At 42.2% G+C, this 17,506-nt stretch overlaps 1 pseudogene; it reads left to right on the plus strand.

Annotated features, from left to right (window-relative positions):
• The window catches only part of LOC118380495 (membrane-associated guanylate kinase, WW and PDZ domain-containing protein 3-like), a 311,983-nt pseudogene that overhangs the window by 143,743 nt on the left and 150,734 nt on the right, over positions 1-17,506 (plus strand).

The raw sequence follows: 17,506 nt of genomic DNA on the forward strand, positions 1-17,506 counted from the left end.
ACCCCAAGTCCATGCCAGTATTTTTCCCATCTGGCACCATCACACTGCAGCCTATATGCTCTGAAGTCTGTGACAGTGTTCTGAGCTAGAGGGATCTGGTCCAGTTTTGTAGAGTAAACTCATCTGATAAGAATATCCCTCCCTCGTTAATGCTAGATCTGTGTTTCCCACGGGACCTTGGTCATTGGCATGAGCCAGCTCTGCTCCATGAGATGAATGTACAGCTACCTCTTCTCTGCCCTGTGCAAACTGAACCCTGCTTTGAGAGGGCAAGCCTTTAATTGGAACTTCAAAGAAGCCCAGCTAAGCTAATGGGAAGAGGGAGGAGGGTGATTGGGGGATTTATTTTCCATTTTAGTACAGTGTACGACCACCTCCGTTCTGTAATTTAGCTCCATTGCTCATGTGCTTCTCCATACCAGCTAATTGACTTCACACAGTTAGACTGCCAAGCCAGTCTAATTACCGCTCTCTTCCTACATTGACTATACAGCTCTCACTAGACAAAGGTCTACAGTGTGTGTGTGTGACATCATTGGTCGAGGGACGTTAGTAGACATTTTTGCAGGGATGTTTTGGGGAAGGGTACAGGGAGATATAGGGTTGCTTATGCAGTCAGTCAGTCAGTTACACAGGGAGGAGACAGTGGACATCTATTCAGTGACCCTGGGAATCCAAGCGGTCTTAATGATGTGCTAATTAGATAGCACCAGGGCTTGGCCACTAACATGGAAGGGCCTCATTAAAGAACCTGTGGTGGCAGCCTCTCCCTGTAACACCTCTGCATTCCATGCTCATTTAGAGAGGATTTACTGTGTTTTGGAAATCAGTGCTCTAATTTGATGGTTTTTTAGTACAGGTGTGTGTTTAGAACAGATGGGGGGGGTGTCCGTGTCCACCCATACCATCAATCAATCCCCTATAATCAGTCCCCTGAGATTTATCAAACTGCTTCGCCCATTTCTAATTTCACCTCTCCTATCGCTGTAAATGCAGACATTTGACTAAATTGAAGCCTCAGGGCTAATGCCAGCGTTTTAAGGACTCAGTCTTTATCTGCTGTCTGATGGATCTGAGTAGACGAGACAGTGGAGGGATGGAGGGAGACAGTGGAGGGATGGAGGGAGACAGTGGAGGGATGGAGGGAGACAGTGGAGGGACGGAGGGAGACAGTGGAGGGATGGAGGGAGACAGTGGAGGGAGAGAGGGAGACAGTGGAGGGATGGAGGGAGACAGTGGAGGGATGGAGGGAGACAGTGGAGGGATGCAGGGAGACAGTGGAGGGATGGAGGGAGACAGTGGAGGGATGGAGGGAGACAGTGGAGGGATGGAGGGAGACAGTGGAGGGATGGAGGGAGACAGTGGAGGGAGAGAGGGAGACAGTGGAGGGATGGAGGGAGACAGTGGAGGGAGGGATGGAGACAGCAATCCCATGTGTGATTGCCTCATCATTCTCTCTCTCTCGCTTTGACTCTCCCCCAGTTTTGCCGTCCCACCCCCCACCACTCTAATGCCCAGGTGACGAGACACAAAGGAGCCCATTGTGTTCCATAGGAGCCTGGCTGTCCAGCGATATGCTAGCTGCCTCATAGCGTAGCGGGATGTGTGGCTGTGTGTGTGTGTGTGTGTGTGTGTGTGTGTGTGTGTGTGTGTGTGTGTGTGTGTGTGTGTGTATCTCCAGAGATATGACAGTGCAAGCTAATGCCACCTTACAGTCAGGCAGAGACTGCCCTGTCAGAGAGAGTGAGATTACTCAGTCCTAGTTTAATTACAACAAGTAGGACCCTCCATTGTCCATACTTAACCCTCCTGTGTGTGTGTGTGTGTGTGTGTGTGTGTGTGTGTGTGTGTGTGTGTGTGTGTGTGTGTGTGTGTGTGTGTGTGTGTGTGTGTGTGTGTGTGTGTGTGTGTGTGTGTGTGTGTGTGTGTAAATGGAGCCAGGGCACATTCCTGGGGGGTTGTAGTAAAGACCTCCCTGGTCACCTAACATTGGAACAGAGGAGATCTGACTTTGAGAATGGGGGTATAGTCTCTCAGCTGTGTTTGTGTGTGTGTAATGTGGTTCCATAACTCATAATGCATAGAATAGTTTTCTGGGAACATGGGACCACAGGCCTGAGGTTTACCAGTTCAATGCTTTTCTTTCCCTGACCTACATTCCTCACTAAAATGTCCATCGACTTACACAATGTGTAAAGAGGCCAGTTTATTTTGGCCATAGACCTTCCTACCGCAGCCATAACTGGACTGGTTCAACTTGAGTAAAATACCATTCATACTAAGAAAAGAACATTCATACTCAATACTAGGGTTGCAAAGGGTAGGAAACTTTACGGTAAATTTCTGGAAATTTTCCATGGGAAGGTAAGCCTGGGAAATTGGGAAATGTTGCTTAAATTCATCAAAAAAGCTTTTTGTTGTGGGACACACAAGGCAATTATAGGTCTTGTGGCATATTTTGGTTAAACTATCCCCAATTCAATGGATTGGGGATAGTCCATCACATGTACAGCTGATTATCAAGATCTTGAACACTAATGAGATGCTAATGATTCTACTACACTGTCTGAGCCAAGGAATACATGCTTTCAGGTAAGTTTTGATTACAATACTGGGTGGGGTGAATATATTTTATATGATTTTTTGTTAAATAGTAGCCTACGGCAAAGTGTTAACTTGTTAACAATTTCTGCTAGTTAGTTTTTGCTACAATGTGGGTTTTAGCTGAGCCTGCTAACTGAGGAGTGGTTTCAATTTTGTATTTTTTTTGTTTAACTAGGCAAGTCAGTTAAGAACAAATTCTTATTTACAATGATGACCTACCAGGGAACAGTGGGTTAACTGCCTTGTTCAGGGGAAGAATGACAGATTTTTACCTTGTCAGCTTAGGGATTTGATCCAGCAACCTTCAGTTACTGGCCGAATGCTCTAACCTATAGGCCACCTGCCCATTCTAAAACATGTATTTTACAAAGGACTTGTTTAATCTAACTGCTTAACTATTTATCTGTACAGGGAATTGTATTTGGGTTTTTTTTACAATTTGTTTTTCTAATCTTTACAGGAAAATGCCATGGGCACTATCTGATGTGTGGAGACATTTCACTGCAGCTAATGTAGAAGGAAAAGCTGTGTACATTTGCAAATAGTGTGCCAAATCATATGTGAAGAATGCAACAAAGATGCAGAATAATCTGGCCAAGTGCATAATGTTCACTCAGCACACATAACAAGCAACCTCTGACAAAAGTCCCTCTTCTTCTATTTGAGGTGAAAATGATTAATCAGACACCTTATCGATAGCGACAGCTCATGGTCCTCCTGGAATCAGGTTTTTTGACTCAATGGAGGAACGCTCTTCTTGAGCTGTGTATGCAACTGAATCACCTCTGATGCTCACAGGCAAGGTGTATTGGGAGAGATTACTGAATGTTCTTCGCCCAGCATACACCCCTCCAACCAGACATGCTTTATCCACTCATTTGCTAGATGCAGAGTTCAACAGATTTCAAGTGAAGGTCAAGCAAATCATAGAGAAAGCAGACAGTATTGCAATCATGTCTGATGGGTGGTCGAATGTTCGTGGGCAAGGAATAGTTAACTACATCATCTCCACCCCTCAACAAGTATTCTAAAAGAGCACAGACACAAGGGACAACAGACACACCGGTCTCTACATTGCAGATGAGCTGAAGGCAGTCATCAATGACCTTGGACCACAGAAGGTATTTGTACTGTTGACAGACAATGCTGCGAACATGAAGGCTGCTTGTTCTAAAGTGGAGGAGTCCTACCCTCACATCACACCCATTGGCTGTGCTGCTCATGCACTGAATCTGCTCCTCAAGGACATCATGGCACTGAAAACAATGGATACACTCTAAAAGAGAGCCAAGGAAATGGTTAGGTATCTGAAGGGTCATCAAGTTATAGCAGCAATCTACCTCACCAAGCAAAGTGAGAAGAATAAGAGCACCACATTGAAGCTTCCCAGCAACACCCATTGGGGTGGTGGTGGTATCATGTTTGACAGTCTCCTGGAGGGGAAGGAGTCTCTCCAAGAAATGGTCATATCACAGTCTGCTGATATGGATAGCCCTATCAAGAGGATCCTCCTGGATGATGCATTTTGGGAGAGAGTGGTAAGCAGCCTGAAACTCCTGAAACCTATAGCTGTAACCATTACACGGATTGAGGGAGACAATGCCATCCTGCCTGATGTTCAGACTCTGCTTGTAGATGTAAGAGAAGAAATCTGTACTGCCCTGCCCACTTCACTGATGCTCCAAGGAGAGGAAACTGCAATTCTGAAATCCATCCAAAAGCGTGAAGACTTCTGCCTGAAGCCCACACACGTCACAGCGTACATGTTGGAACCCAAGTATGGTGGCAAGAGCATCCTGTCTGATACAGAGATCAACAAGGCCTATGGTGGCATCACTACCGTGTCTCGCCACTTTGGCCTGGATGAGGGCAAGGTTCTTGGTAGTCTGGCGAAGTACACTTCCAAGGGCTTTGGGATGGAGATGCAAAATGGCAGTCGTGCCAACATATCTCATCAGCCACCTGGTGGAAGGGACTTTGTGGATCTGAGACTCTTTCCCCTGTTGGCTCCATCATCCTCCAACTCCCACCAACGTCAGCTGCCTCAGAGTGCAACTGGTCCTTGTTTGAGACCACACACACCAAACCACACTACAGGCTGACCATTACAAAGGATGAAAAATTGATGGCGATCCGGGAAAATTTTAGTATTTTTGAGCCTGACAACGAGCCATCCTCAACAAGGTTGGAAAGTGACAGTAAAGATGAGGGCTCAGAGTCTCATGTTCAAGAGGTGGACATTGAGGAGGTCCAGGGAGAAGACACAGTAGCCTGAGAGGAAGACAACCAAAGTTTAGTTTTTAGACTACTGGTTTTGGGAGATGCGATGGATCGTTGGGGATCATTCAATATTCCCTTTATTTTGTTGTTCAGTGATTTCATCCCATGTGTGAGTCAACTCATTTAATTAAAGTTCAATTCGGAACTAAATCGTTTTTATATTTATATTTGAAGGATTTAATCATTTGCAATTATGTCTACTTATAAGGTAAAAGGTTTATGTTTCTCCCTCCGTATGATATGGTAAATATATCCAATGCAAAAAAACAACTGCATTTAAATGGTATTTATTCATGAAACTTAATCTCAAGATGACGGACGAACAGGTGGAAACAATTGATTTTCAAAGAGCTCACCGTTTTGGTGGCAGAGCAGAGGGAAGGCCTCATCTGATTGTAGCTATGCTAACCCACTACAAAAGGAACAATGCCTTGTTACAACAGGGTAGGGAATTGAAGAACACCCCATTCTCTATTAATGAACAATTTCCTCATGAAATAGTGGAGAGACGATGTGCCCTGTACCCCACTTCCAAAAGGCTCCGTGCAGAAAAGCAGAGGTTTATCTAGTGGTGATTAAATTATATGTAAATAATCAAATGTTCAAGGACTGGAAGATGACAAAGTGGCTGTGAGTGTAGCTAACTCCTGTTGAGGTAGTCCTGGATACATATTTGCACCACATTACACAGTACAAATATGGATTCATTGTTTTTTTACAAAAACATTTTTGTTGTTGTTGCATGAACGACTTTGTTTTGTTTTTAGTCATGCATTATGGAACCGTGGACTTAAAATAAGGTTGGATTTATGTTAATACAGAATGGGTATAATGATCTTATCCTTTTTCTATTTTGCCAATATGTAATTTGGGACAATATGGACGTAATATCAGGTTTTGATTTAAGAGAATGTGAGGATGGGTAAGGCTGACCTTTTTATTCTTCATGATTTTTATGTATTTGAAGATTGTACATTTGAAATACCAAGGTAGTTTTTTGTTTGTTTAATATGATTTGTCCTAATTGTAGAGGTTGGGTGTATTATGACTTAAAAGCTGTTATATAGTGTGACCCATGTTCGCCGATGTGAATCAGAATGATTTGCTTTTAAAATAAAACTTAATAAATATAAATATATGTATTATAGGGCTAGGATAAATGATTATATCATCAAAAGCCTGCCTAGGTTTTCTATTGGAATAGGCCTATATGATCCTAAAATAATTGCATTTACATAATTACATTTAAAAAATACATCTCAATATAAAAAATATTAGTCTAATTAATCTATATAGGGCAAATAATGATGATCCACACTTTTTTTAAAATATTATTATGGTGGGAGATTATAATACGGTTTTAAGTACCTCAATGGATCGTTAAGGAAGTCATTCTACAAACTATCACCCTCAAGCACTTAAGGAGATCACAAAGATTATGGATACATTATAACTAGTTGATATATGGAGGGTGAAAAACCCTGACCTAGGGAGATATACATGGAGGAGGCTTAAAGCAGCCGTCTTGATTACTTCCTAGTCTCGTTCTTGCTGGCATCAAAAGTTTAAAAAAATATATTAATAGGAGACTGAATGTGATCAGACCACCATCTAATTGGCCTCCATATAACTCTTACAAAATGTCCACGTGGACTGGGATATTGGAAAATTAATCAAAGCCTATTGGATGACAATTTGTTCTTAACTTAAACAAAATAATTCATAACTGACTTTTTTTGTACAACATATGTACAGCAGAAACCCTTATTGTATGGGACACTTTCAAATGTACTTTTAGAGGCCATTCAATGCAATACTCATCATTTAAACAAAAGCAGTTTAGGTCAAAAGAGATTAGACTAATAAAGGAAATAGAGTAAGTAACAGCAGGTAGATGGTAATGGAAACTACTTTAGAGGCACAAAATAGATTAGAGGAAAAACAAAAACAAATGGAGGTACTTATTCAAGAATGATCAAGTGTAATGTATTACAAAAATAAAACAAATTAGATAGAAAATGGGGGAAATGCACAAATGTTTTCTTGAATCTTAAACACAGAAATTCCACCAAAAATAATTTACAGAAACTCATTACAAATTATGGAGTTATCCATGATTTACCAAATTATATTTTGAAAGAGGAAGCAAAATATTTTAAGCTAATGTTTTATTTTCAGCCTCCTCCATTTTCACTGAATGATGTTAACTGTAAAGATTTACAGAAAGACCGGTGTGAAGGCCAACTTACAGAAGAGGCACTTTTTGAGGCAATAAAATATTTTCAGTCTGGAAAAACACCAGGGCTTGACGGTATACCAGTAGAGGTTTATCAGGCCTTTTTTGATGTACTCAAATATCCATTATTAGCATGTTTTAATTACTCTTATACAAATGGTAGACTTTCAGGTACTTTACAAGATGCTCTGATTTCATTACTACTGAAACAGGACCCAGGTGGTAAGTATAAAGATCCAGTCCATTTAAAAACTCTAACACTTCAATGATGTGATGCGAAAATCCTGGCGAAATGCATAGCATATAGAATAAAAAAAGGTCATACCAGGTATTGTTCATTCTGATCAGATAGGTTTTTTACATGGACGATATATTGGAAATAATATACAACAATTACTTGAAACAATTGAACATTATTGAACATTGAAGATACCAGGTTTGGTATTCATAGCTGATTTTGAAAAGGTGTTTGATAAAGTACGATTAGAATTTATATATAAATGCCTGGAGTACTTTAATTTTGGTGAATCTCTTATACAATGGGTTAAAGTTATGTACAGCAACCCCAGATGTAAAATAATAAACAATGGTTACATCTCAGAAAGTATTTAGCTTTTAAGAGGAGTAAAACAAGGCTGTCCGTTGTCTCCATATCTATTTATTATGGTCATTGAAATGCTAGCTATTATTAAAATGAGATCCGACAAGAACATCAAGGGGTTAGAAATTCAATGTGTCAATGTATGCTGATGACTCACAATCTGGATCCCTGCACAGTCTGTGAAGATCTTGATCACTTTTCTAGCCTCTCTGGATTAAAACCTAATTATGACAAGTGTACCATATTACATATTGCATCGTTAAAAAATGCAGTGTTTACTCTACCTTGTGGTTTACCAATAAAATGGGCGGATGGTGAAGTAGACATACTTGGTATTCACATTCACAAAAAAATATAAATGAACTTACCACAATTAATTTCAATAGAAAGTTAGCAAAAATAGATAAGATTTTGCAACCATGGAGAGGTAAATACTTGTCTATTTATGGAATAATTACATTGATTAACTGGTCCTATGACCGTTTACTTACTTACTAATGGCATTGCCTACTCCAGATGGTTCATTTTTAAAATCATATGAGCAAAAGATATTACATTTTATTTGGATTGCTAAATGTTTAAAAATTGTATGATATTTATTCATGATATTATGCATAGAAATGGAGGAGTTTACATGCACTTAGGTTGGAGTCATTAAAACTCGTTTTTCAACCACTCCACAAATTTCTTGTTAACAAACTATAGTTGTGGCTAGTTGGTTAGGACATCTACTTTGTGCATGACACAAGTCATTTTTCCAACAATTGTTTACAGACAGATTATTTCACTTATAATTCACCATATCACAATTCCAGTGGGTCAGAAGTGCACATACACTAAGTTGACTGTACCTTTAAACAGTTGTAAAATTCCAGAAAACAATGTCATGGCTTTAGATGCTTCTGATAGGCTAATTGACATAATTTCTAGTCGATTGGAGGTGTACCTGTGGATGTATTTCAAGGCCTACCTTCAAACTCAGTGCCTCTTTGCTTGACATCATGGGAAAATCAAAAGAAATCAGCCAAGACCTCAGAAGAAAAATTGTAGTCTTCCACAAGTCTAGTTCATCCTTGGGAGCAATTTCCAAATGCCTGAAGGCAGCACGTTCATCTGTACAAACAATAGTACGCAAATATAAACACCATGGGACCACACACCGGTCATACCGCTCAGGAAGGAGACGCGTTCTGTCTCCTAGAGATGCATTTACTTTGGTGAAAAACGTGCACATCAATCCCAGAACAACAGCAAAGGACCATGTGAAGATGCTGGAGGAAACCGGTACAAAAGCATCTATATCCACAGTAAAACGATATTGACGTAACCTGAAAGGCCGCTCACCAAGGAAAGAAGCCACTGCTCCAAAACCACCATAAAAAAGCCAGACTACAGTTTGCAACTGCACATGGGGACAAATATCATACTTTTTGGAGAAATGTCCTCGGGTCTGATGAAACAAAAATAGAACTGTTTGGCCATTATGACAATCGTTATGTTTGGAGGAAAAAGGGGGACGCTTGCAAGCCGAAGAACACCATCCTAACCGTGAAGAACGGGGGTGGCAGCATCATGTTGTGGGGTGCTTTACTGCAAGGGGGACTGGTGCACTTCACAAAATAGATGGCAACATCTCAAGACATCAGTCAGGAAGTTAAAGCTTAGTCGCAAATGGGTCTTCCAAATGGACAATGACTCCAAGCATACTTCCAAAGTTGTGGCAAAATGGCTTAAGGGCAACAAAGTTAAGGTATTACAGTGGCCAACACAAAGCCCTGACCTCAATCCTATAGAAAATGTGTGGGCAGAACTGAAAAAGCGTGTGCGAGCAAAGAGGCCTACAAACCTGACTCAGTTACAACAGCTCTGTCAGGAGGATTGGGCCAATATTCACCCAACTTATTGTGGGTAGCTTGTGGAAGGCTACCAGAATCATTTGACCCTATGTTAAAACAATTTAAAGGCAATGCTACCAAATACTGATTGAGTGTATGTAAACTTCTGACCCACTGGGAATGTGATGAAAGAAATCAAAGCTGAAATAAATAATTCTCTCTACTATTATTCTGACATTTCACATTCTTAAAATAAAGTAGTGATCCTAACTGACCTAAGACAGGGAATTCTTACTAGGATTAAATGTCAGGAATTGTGAAAGTCTGAGTTTAAATGTATTTGGCTAAAGTGTATGTAAACTTCAGACTTACATTGTATGCAGTTAACGAAAATGCATGGGAATATCTTCTCAATCCAAATTTACAACCAACTATTTGCAGCACTACGACACAAATGGAGTAGGCAAGTGGAAAATGGAGAAGGTAGGGAACTTGTTTCCCTACCATAAATTAAAGATACCAATGGGCTGAAAGGAATAGAAATAGAAAATAAAATAAATAGAAAAATATACCAGTTTCAATTGAGGACAAAAATGTTGACAGCTGCACCATACAGGTTGCAAAATAAATGGGAAGAGATTTTAGATGTACCAATTCCATGGCACATGGTTTGTGAACTGGTACAAAAAACTACACTTGACTCAACACTTAAGAGTTTTTCAATTTAAATGATTAAATACAATTCTTTCCACCAACAGACTGCTGTATATATGGGGCATACAACATCTCAGCAGACTTTGTTATGACGAGACCTAATCAAGAAATCACTTATTCTGTTATTGAGAAACAGAGAAACAATGGGTATTGATGCTAACAACACTATAACTGGGGTCCTGTCAAAGCACATCCTCCCCACCCTGAGGAAGACGCCTTGCATCTCTCTCTCTCACACACACTTCTAAAGAACAAACCGCTGGAGCCTGAGCTGATACTCAGAGAAGGATCCTGTTCACACACCAGGGAATGCCCCCCTCGGAGGGGATGCCTGGATTCCCCTCCTCCTTCAGGATGAAGAACATCCCCCAAACGTCCTCCATCTGCCTGCACTTCTGTTGTTCCTCCAAGGCAGCAACACTGCCAGCCATTGTGTTATGTTCTCCTGTTATTCATGTATGCATCTGGATACTTGGTGATTCAAGCCAATTAATATTTCACCTTTGTTTCACATGACAGTTCCTCTACCAATGGAGCCTATAGCCCCCCACCCTCCCCCTCCAAACAACAATGCTGTCACACAGCCCAGAAATGTCTAAACTGTCCTCCTACACACACTCTCGCTGGGGGCATGCTTTCCATCACAGTCACCGGTACCTGTCAGATCATTTTGAAAGGGATGATGGATCTTTCTCATTTACCCACTGGTGGTTATGCGTTTAGAGTTCCCAACTGTTTAAGAATGTTGGAGGATTTTCTAAATTACGTTTCGTGAATGTCCTGTGTGTGGGGTGTGTTCCCTCCGACATTGTACTGTGCTGACCCAGATGTTTCTCCTCTCCACAGGCAAGGTTCTGAATACAGACCTGCGTCACTACCTCAGCCTGCAGTTCCAGAAAGGTTCGCTGGACCACAAGCTCCAGCAGGTGATCAGGGATAACCTGTACCTGCGCACCATTCCCTGTGAGTAGTAACGCCCCGGGCTTCCCCCCTGTTTTTTTCTCCGAGTTTCCTGTCTACTCCACATGTGCCTGCTCGTTAACGGCTGTTCCATGTGAGTAGGACACCTTTAGATCTCAAGACTGACGGTCACTAGCACTTCAGTAGCCAAGAAATCCTATTTGGCCCTGCCATCAGATAGAAATGCCCCCTTCACAGGTGTCCATTAATCAGCAGAGCAGTTTGCTTTTCCCAAAAGACATGCTACTTCTCCCATGAGGACACAGTGCTTGGCATTCATTGGAACCATCCTCCCCAGAACCCTCCGCTTGTGTCTGGATTGATGAAGAGAGTGATTAGAGGAAGAGTGACATGTCAATCACACTCCTTCATTTTCACAGTTCCATCTCTCGGTCCCTCATTCCTTTTCTTTCCTCTTGGCGCTGTGTGTTTAATCATGGATTCTTCTTCTCTCCTAACTGGGGGCATTCTATGCCACATCTCTGAGGTCTACAAAGCAGCCTTCAAACCTTCACTATAAAGGCCATCAACTTCACACTTCACACACTCTTTGATAGATGAGATAGGAGATCTCTCACTCCATTTTCCAATACTAATATGTAGGCCTTGGAAGTTAATCTCCAGAATATAATATGCATGTAATTATGTTTAATTAATATATATTTCCATAGTAACCTAATTCCTTCTAAGTACTTGGTGCCAACTCTATGCTTCATCCACCCACTATGAATGACTCCCCTGTGTTTGAGCATGTGTCTCTGGGCCTTTAAAACAAGGACTCCACTTAATGACTCCCCTGTGTTTGAGCATGTGTCTCTGGGCCTTTAAAACAAGGACTCCACTTAATGACTCCCCTGTGTTTGAGCATGTGTCTCTGGGCCTTTAAAACAAGGACTCCACTTAATGACTCCCCTGTGTTTGAGCATGTGTCTCTGGGCCTTTAAAACAAGGTCTCCACTTAATGACTCCCCTGTGTTTGAGCATGTGTCTCTGGGCCTTTAAAACAAGGACCACTTAATGACTCCCCTGTGCTTGAGCATGTGTCTCTGGGCCTTTAAAACAAGGTCTCCACTTAATGACTCCCCTGTGTTTGAGCATGTGTCTCTGGGCCTTTAAAACAAGGTCTCCACTTAATGACTCCCCTGTGTTTGAGCATGTGTCTCTGGGCCTTTAAAACAAGGTCTCCACTTAATGACTCCCCTGTGTTTGAGCATGTGTCTATGGGCCTTTAAAACAAGGACTCCCCTTATTGACTCCCCTGTGTTTGAGTGTGTGTCTCTGGGCCTTTAAAACAAGGACTCCACTTATTGACTCCCCTGTGTTTGAGTGTGTGTCTCTGGGCCTTTAAAACAAGGTCTCCACTTAATGACTCCCCTGTGTTTGAGCATGTGTCTCTGGGCCTTTAAAACAAGGTCTCCACTTAATGACTCCCCTGTGTTTGAGCATGTGTCTCTGGGCCTTTAAAACAAGGTCTCCACTTAATGACTTCCCTGTGTTTGAGCATGTGTCTCTGGGCCTTTAAAACAAGGACTACACTTAATGACTCCCCTGTGTTTGAGCATGTGTCTCTGGGCCTTTAAAACAAGGTCTCCACTTAATGACTCCCCTGTGTTTGAGCATGTGTCTCTGGGCCTTTAAAACAAGGTCTCCACTTAATGACTCCCCTGTGTTTGAGCATGTGTCTCTGGGCCTTTAAAACAAGGTCTCCACTTAATGACTTCCCTGTGTTTGAGCATGTGTCTCTGGGCCTTTAAAACAAGGACTACACTTAATGACTCCCCTGTGTTTGAGCATGTGTCTCTGGGCCTTTAAAACAAGGTCTCCACTTAATGACTCCCCTGTGTTTGAGCATGTGTCTCTGGGCCTTTAAAACAAGGTCTCCACTTAATGACTCCCCTGTGTTTGAGCATGTGTCTCTGGGCCTTTAAAACAAGGTCTCCACTTAATGACTTCCCTGTGTTTGAGCATGTGTCTCTGGGCCTTTAAAACAAGGACTACACTTAATGACTCCCCTGTGTTTGAGCATGTGTCTCTGGGCCTTTAAAACAAGGTCTCCACTTAATGACTCCCCTGTGTTTGAGCATGTGTCTCTGGGCCTTTAAAACAAGGTCTCCACTTAATGACTCCCCTGTGTTTGAGCATGTGTCTCTGGGCCTTTAAAACAAGGTCTCCACTTAATGACTTCCCTGTGTTTGAGCATGTGTCTCTGGGCCTTTAAAACAAGGACTACACTTAATGACTCCCCTGTGTTTGAGCATGTGTCTCTGGGCCTTTAAAACAATGACTCCACTTAATGACTCCCCTGTGTTTGAGTGTGTGTCCATGGGCCTTTAAAACAAGGACTCCCCTTATTGACTCCCCTGTGTTTGAGTGTGTGTCTCTGGGCCTTTAAAACAAGGACTCCCCTTATTGACTCCCCTGTGTTTGAGTGTGTGTCTCTGGGCCTTTAAAACAAGGTCTCCACTTAATGACTCCCCTGTGTTTGAGTGTGTGTCTCTGGGCCTTTAAAACAAGGACTCCACTTATTGACTCCCCTGTGTTTGAGTGTGTGTCTCTGGGCCTTTAAAACAAGGACTCCCCTTATTGACTCCCCTGTGTTTGAGTGTGTGTCTCTGGGCCTTTAAAACAAGGACTCCCCTTATTGACTCCCCTGTGTTTGAGGGTGTGTCTCTGGGCCTTTAAAACAAGGACTCCCCTTATTGACTCCCCTGTGTTTGAGCGTGTGTCTCTGGGCCTTTAAAACAAGGACTCCCCTTATTGACTCCCCTGTGTTTGAGTGTGTGTCTCTGGGCCTTTAAAACACTGGGATAAGTGAGTGGTGTGGGAAAGCGTTTTATTTGTATACCCTAGTGGTTTTAAATGGACAAAAGGGCAAATTGGTGGGATTCAAAGTGCAAAGTGCAGATTTTCTACGCTACTCTGCCGAATTACATGGCAATTACTCCCCATTTCACCATTTATTAATGCTACAGGAAATGTATTAATGCTACAGGACACATTTATATCATCTTTGAGTCACTATTTTAATTAGCATATAAAACGTTTCTAATTTGTGACTTTGTTATGAGGGAGAGCCACCCATCCTCTCCTGAACGGCAGATTTTCTCATGTGGAAATATAATGCTGATGAATAATTGTGAATAACAGGCAACTAAATAAATTGCTGATGTTCATTTTCACTAGATGGATACAGTATAACTGTTTAGTGTCTGTCAGTGTCATGAGTTAATGCATTGTTAATGTTCTCAGTATATAAATCAAGAGGGGCTATATCGACGACTGCGGACATTAATGGTAAATACTGTTTTGTGAAAAAATGTATAAAAAAGCCATACAAATTGTGAGAGGAAGATGTGCTACGGAAAGTAAGTACGCCAGGTTCTAATGCAGCTCATATTCAATTACTATGGCTGTACAGTCATACCCTGTAGCATTTCAAGCATTGACCCTAGTCGAAGCCTAGTTTGTCTCTAGTGCATGGCTGTTTGTTTCTGCCTCCTCATCAGTGCTAGGGGTTATATTTTGACTGGTGGTGCAGGTCAGCATATGACCCATGTCGCCACTGCTTAGCCACGGATGTTTGTGTGACTGTGAATGGCGTTTCACTGTGCAGGGAGCCGCTGCCTATCCTCTGCTGTGTGACTGTGACTATGGCCTTCCACAATGCATGGAGCCCGAATGCTCTCGGAGTCTCTCCCTGGGATCCAGAATGGCTGCTTGGCCCCGCTCTGCCTCTCCTCATCGCAGCCTTCTAAATGGAAACTCAGAGGCTTCTCCCCAGTCCCCTCCTGAACACACGGGCAGAGACATCATTAAAGGTCACTCACGAGAAAGTAGGGAAGAGAAAAGACAGAAAAGGAAGGAAGGAACGAGAGTCAGTGCCAGGGGTCCAAATCACCACATAATCCTTGAAGCTTGGCTGAACCCTCTGCCTCCTCTTCTCCTCTGGGCAGTAATATCCGTAGTGGCACCTCAGTAAGCTCTGAGGCTCACTGGGAGATAACACAGAGAGAAGGATGACAAAACTGTATAACAAAAAGTGCCCCAGGTATTCAATCCAAAGAATCGTTTTCTCTTAAGAAGATTTAAGTATCTTCCATTAAACATTTTCTAAGCCTGTGAAACAAGACAGCATAACCATGAACATAGATAGCTTTTCCATTAATAGGGAATATCTACTCGGAGTAGAAAAACATTAGGAACCTAATGTTCCATCCTAATATTGAGTTGCACCCCCACCCCCCCATTTGCCCTGAGAACAGCCTCAGTCCGTTGGGGCATGGACTCCACAAGGTATCGAAAGTGTTCCGCAGGGATGTTGGCCCATTTTGACTCCAACACTTCCTACAGTTGTGTGAAGTTGGCTGGATGTCCCTTGGGTACCAGACCATTCTTGATACACACAGGAAATTGTAAACCATGAAAAACCCAACTGTGATGCAGTTCTTGACACACTCAAACCGGTGCGCCTTGTTCAAGGGCACTTAAATCTTTTGTCTTGCCCATTCACCATCTGAATGGCACACACACATTCTTGGAATAGGAGTTATCTATTGGAAGCCAGACACGACAGGGTCAGGTCTCAATGTGAATATGTGTGATAGGCTTCCAGTGGTGCTCCTGGTCTTCTTGTAAGCAGCTTAAGCAGCTGGCAGTGTTTCACGGTGGTGACGCTTCGCTGTGTAAACAGATACACTCATTTTTTTTTCTTGGACTCTGTGTCTGTCTGTCTGTCTGTCTGTCTGTCTGTCTGTCTGTCTGTCTGTCTGTCTGTCTGTCTGTCTGCCTGTCTGTCTGTCTGTCTCTGTGTTCCACTGTATGGGCTGTTCCACAACAATATGCTAACTAATGCAGAAAAGTGCCAATTCATCTTCACTAGATCCACTCCAAATAACCTAATACCTTTTAATGATGTTTGCGTTTTTGTGCTGCTGTTCAGTATTGTTTTGGTTCGATAGTTTCATTTCTTCAAAGGTGACATTTTTGAGAACATTAACAGAACATTTTTCGCTCACCTCCCGCTCCTCCCTCACCTCCCTCTCCTCCCTCACCTCCCTCTCCTCCCTCACCTCCCTCACCTGCCTCACCTCCCTCACTTTTTACCCTGATCCCAGCACTAACTTTTCTCTGGTGTCTACTTCAAACGACCTGTTCTTGATTATCCTCTCTCCTCTACCTCAAAAGACAGACTGAATCCTTGATTCTTCCCCTCTGGTGAGTCAGATTGTTACATGAGAAAGACTGAGCCATGTAACTCTCAAGCAGGACTGTCAACATCTCAGTACATTAAATTGAAGGAATATTGGTTGAAGCCTATCACAAAATCTGTTCTGAAACCAGTTTTCCAAGCGCAAACAGAAGAATACAGTATTCCGTTTTTCCTGTTTCTCTGTTCAAGGATTCTCATATTACTGTCTTTGTTGCTCCTTTGGTCTCTGATTCGACCTCTGATAGAATTCAATAGTCTACTTTATCAGATGAACAGGATGGAGGGAGTGAATATGGAGGAAAGGAGGTTCAGGAGAGATAGTATTAAAGGAGTCCATTTGGGCTCCTGTCAGGTTGTAGTTCACTCGAGGTAAACACCCAATTATATCTGAGCCATGTCCCCTAATGCGTAAAATGTTTCCAATATATTTATACTTGTTTCAATGTATTTCGGATGAGGGGATCAACTTGTTAAAAGGACCAGCTTGTTGGCATCAACTGCAGTACAAAGGCAGTTACAACAGATTATATTTTAATGACTGCTCCATGCTTGGTTTATACTGGCATGTAAGTGTATAGTGCTGCAGTTTCCAGATCGAAAACCACAATTTTACGCAATTTAGGGTGAAGAATAGAGATGAAGGATGGAGAATGAAAGAACAGGAAGAAAAATGTAAAAGGTCTGGAATGTTTTTCAACTGTTGCTTTTAAATAGTTTGTTATTGTCAAAACCGAAAACGGGGAAAACCCATCTTCTCAGCTCTGGAGATGAACATACCTCAGAACTCCTTGAAACAACCCATCTTCTCAGCTCTGGAGATGAACATACCTCAGAACTCCTTGAAACAACCCATCTTCTCAGCTCTGGAGATGAACATACCTCAGAACTCCTTGAAACAACCCATCTTCTCAGCTCTGGAGATGAACATACCTCAGAACTCCTTGAAACAACCCATCTTCTCAGCTCTGGAGATGAACATACCTCAGAACTCCTTGAAACAACCCATCTTCTTGTGTCACCCCAAACAAAAGTCAGTTGAAGTGTTCTTCATATCCCCCTCCCACTTT

The sequence above is a fragment of the Oncorhynchus keta genome, chromosome 28 (assembly GCF_023373465.1).
Source record: "Oncorhynchus keta strain PuntledgeMale-10-30-2019 chromosome 28, Oket_V2, whole genome shotgun sequence".
NCBI lineage: Eukaryota > Metazoa > Chordata > Actinopteri > Salmoniformes > Salmonidae > Oncorhynchus > Oncorhynchus keta.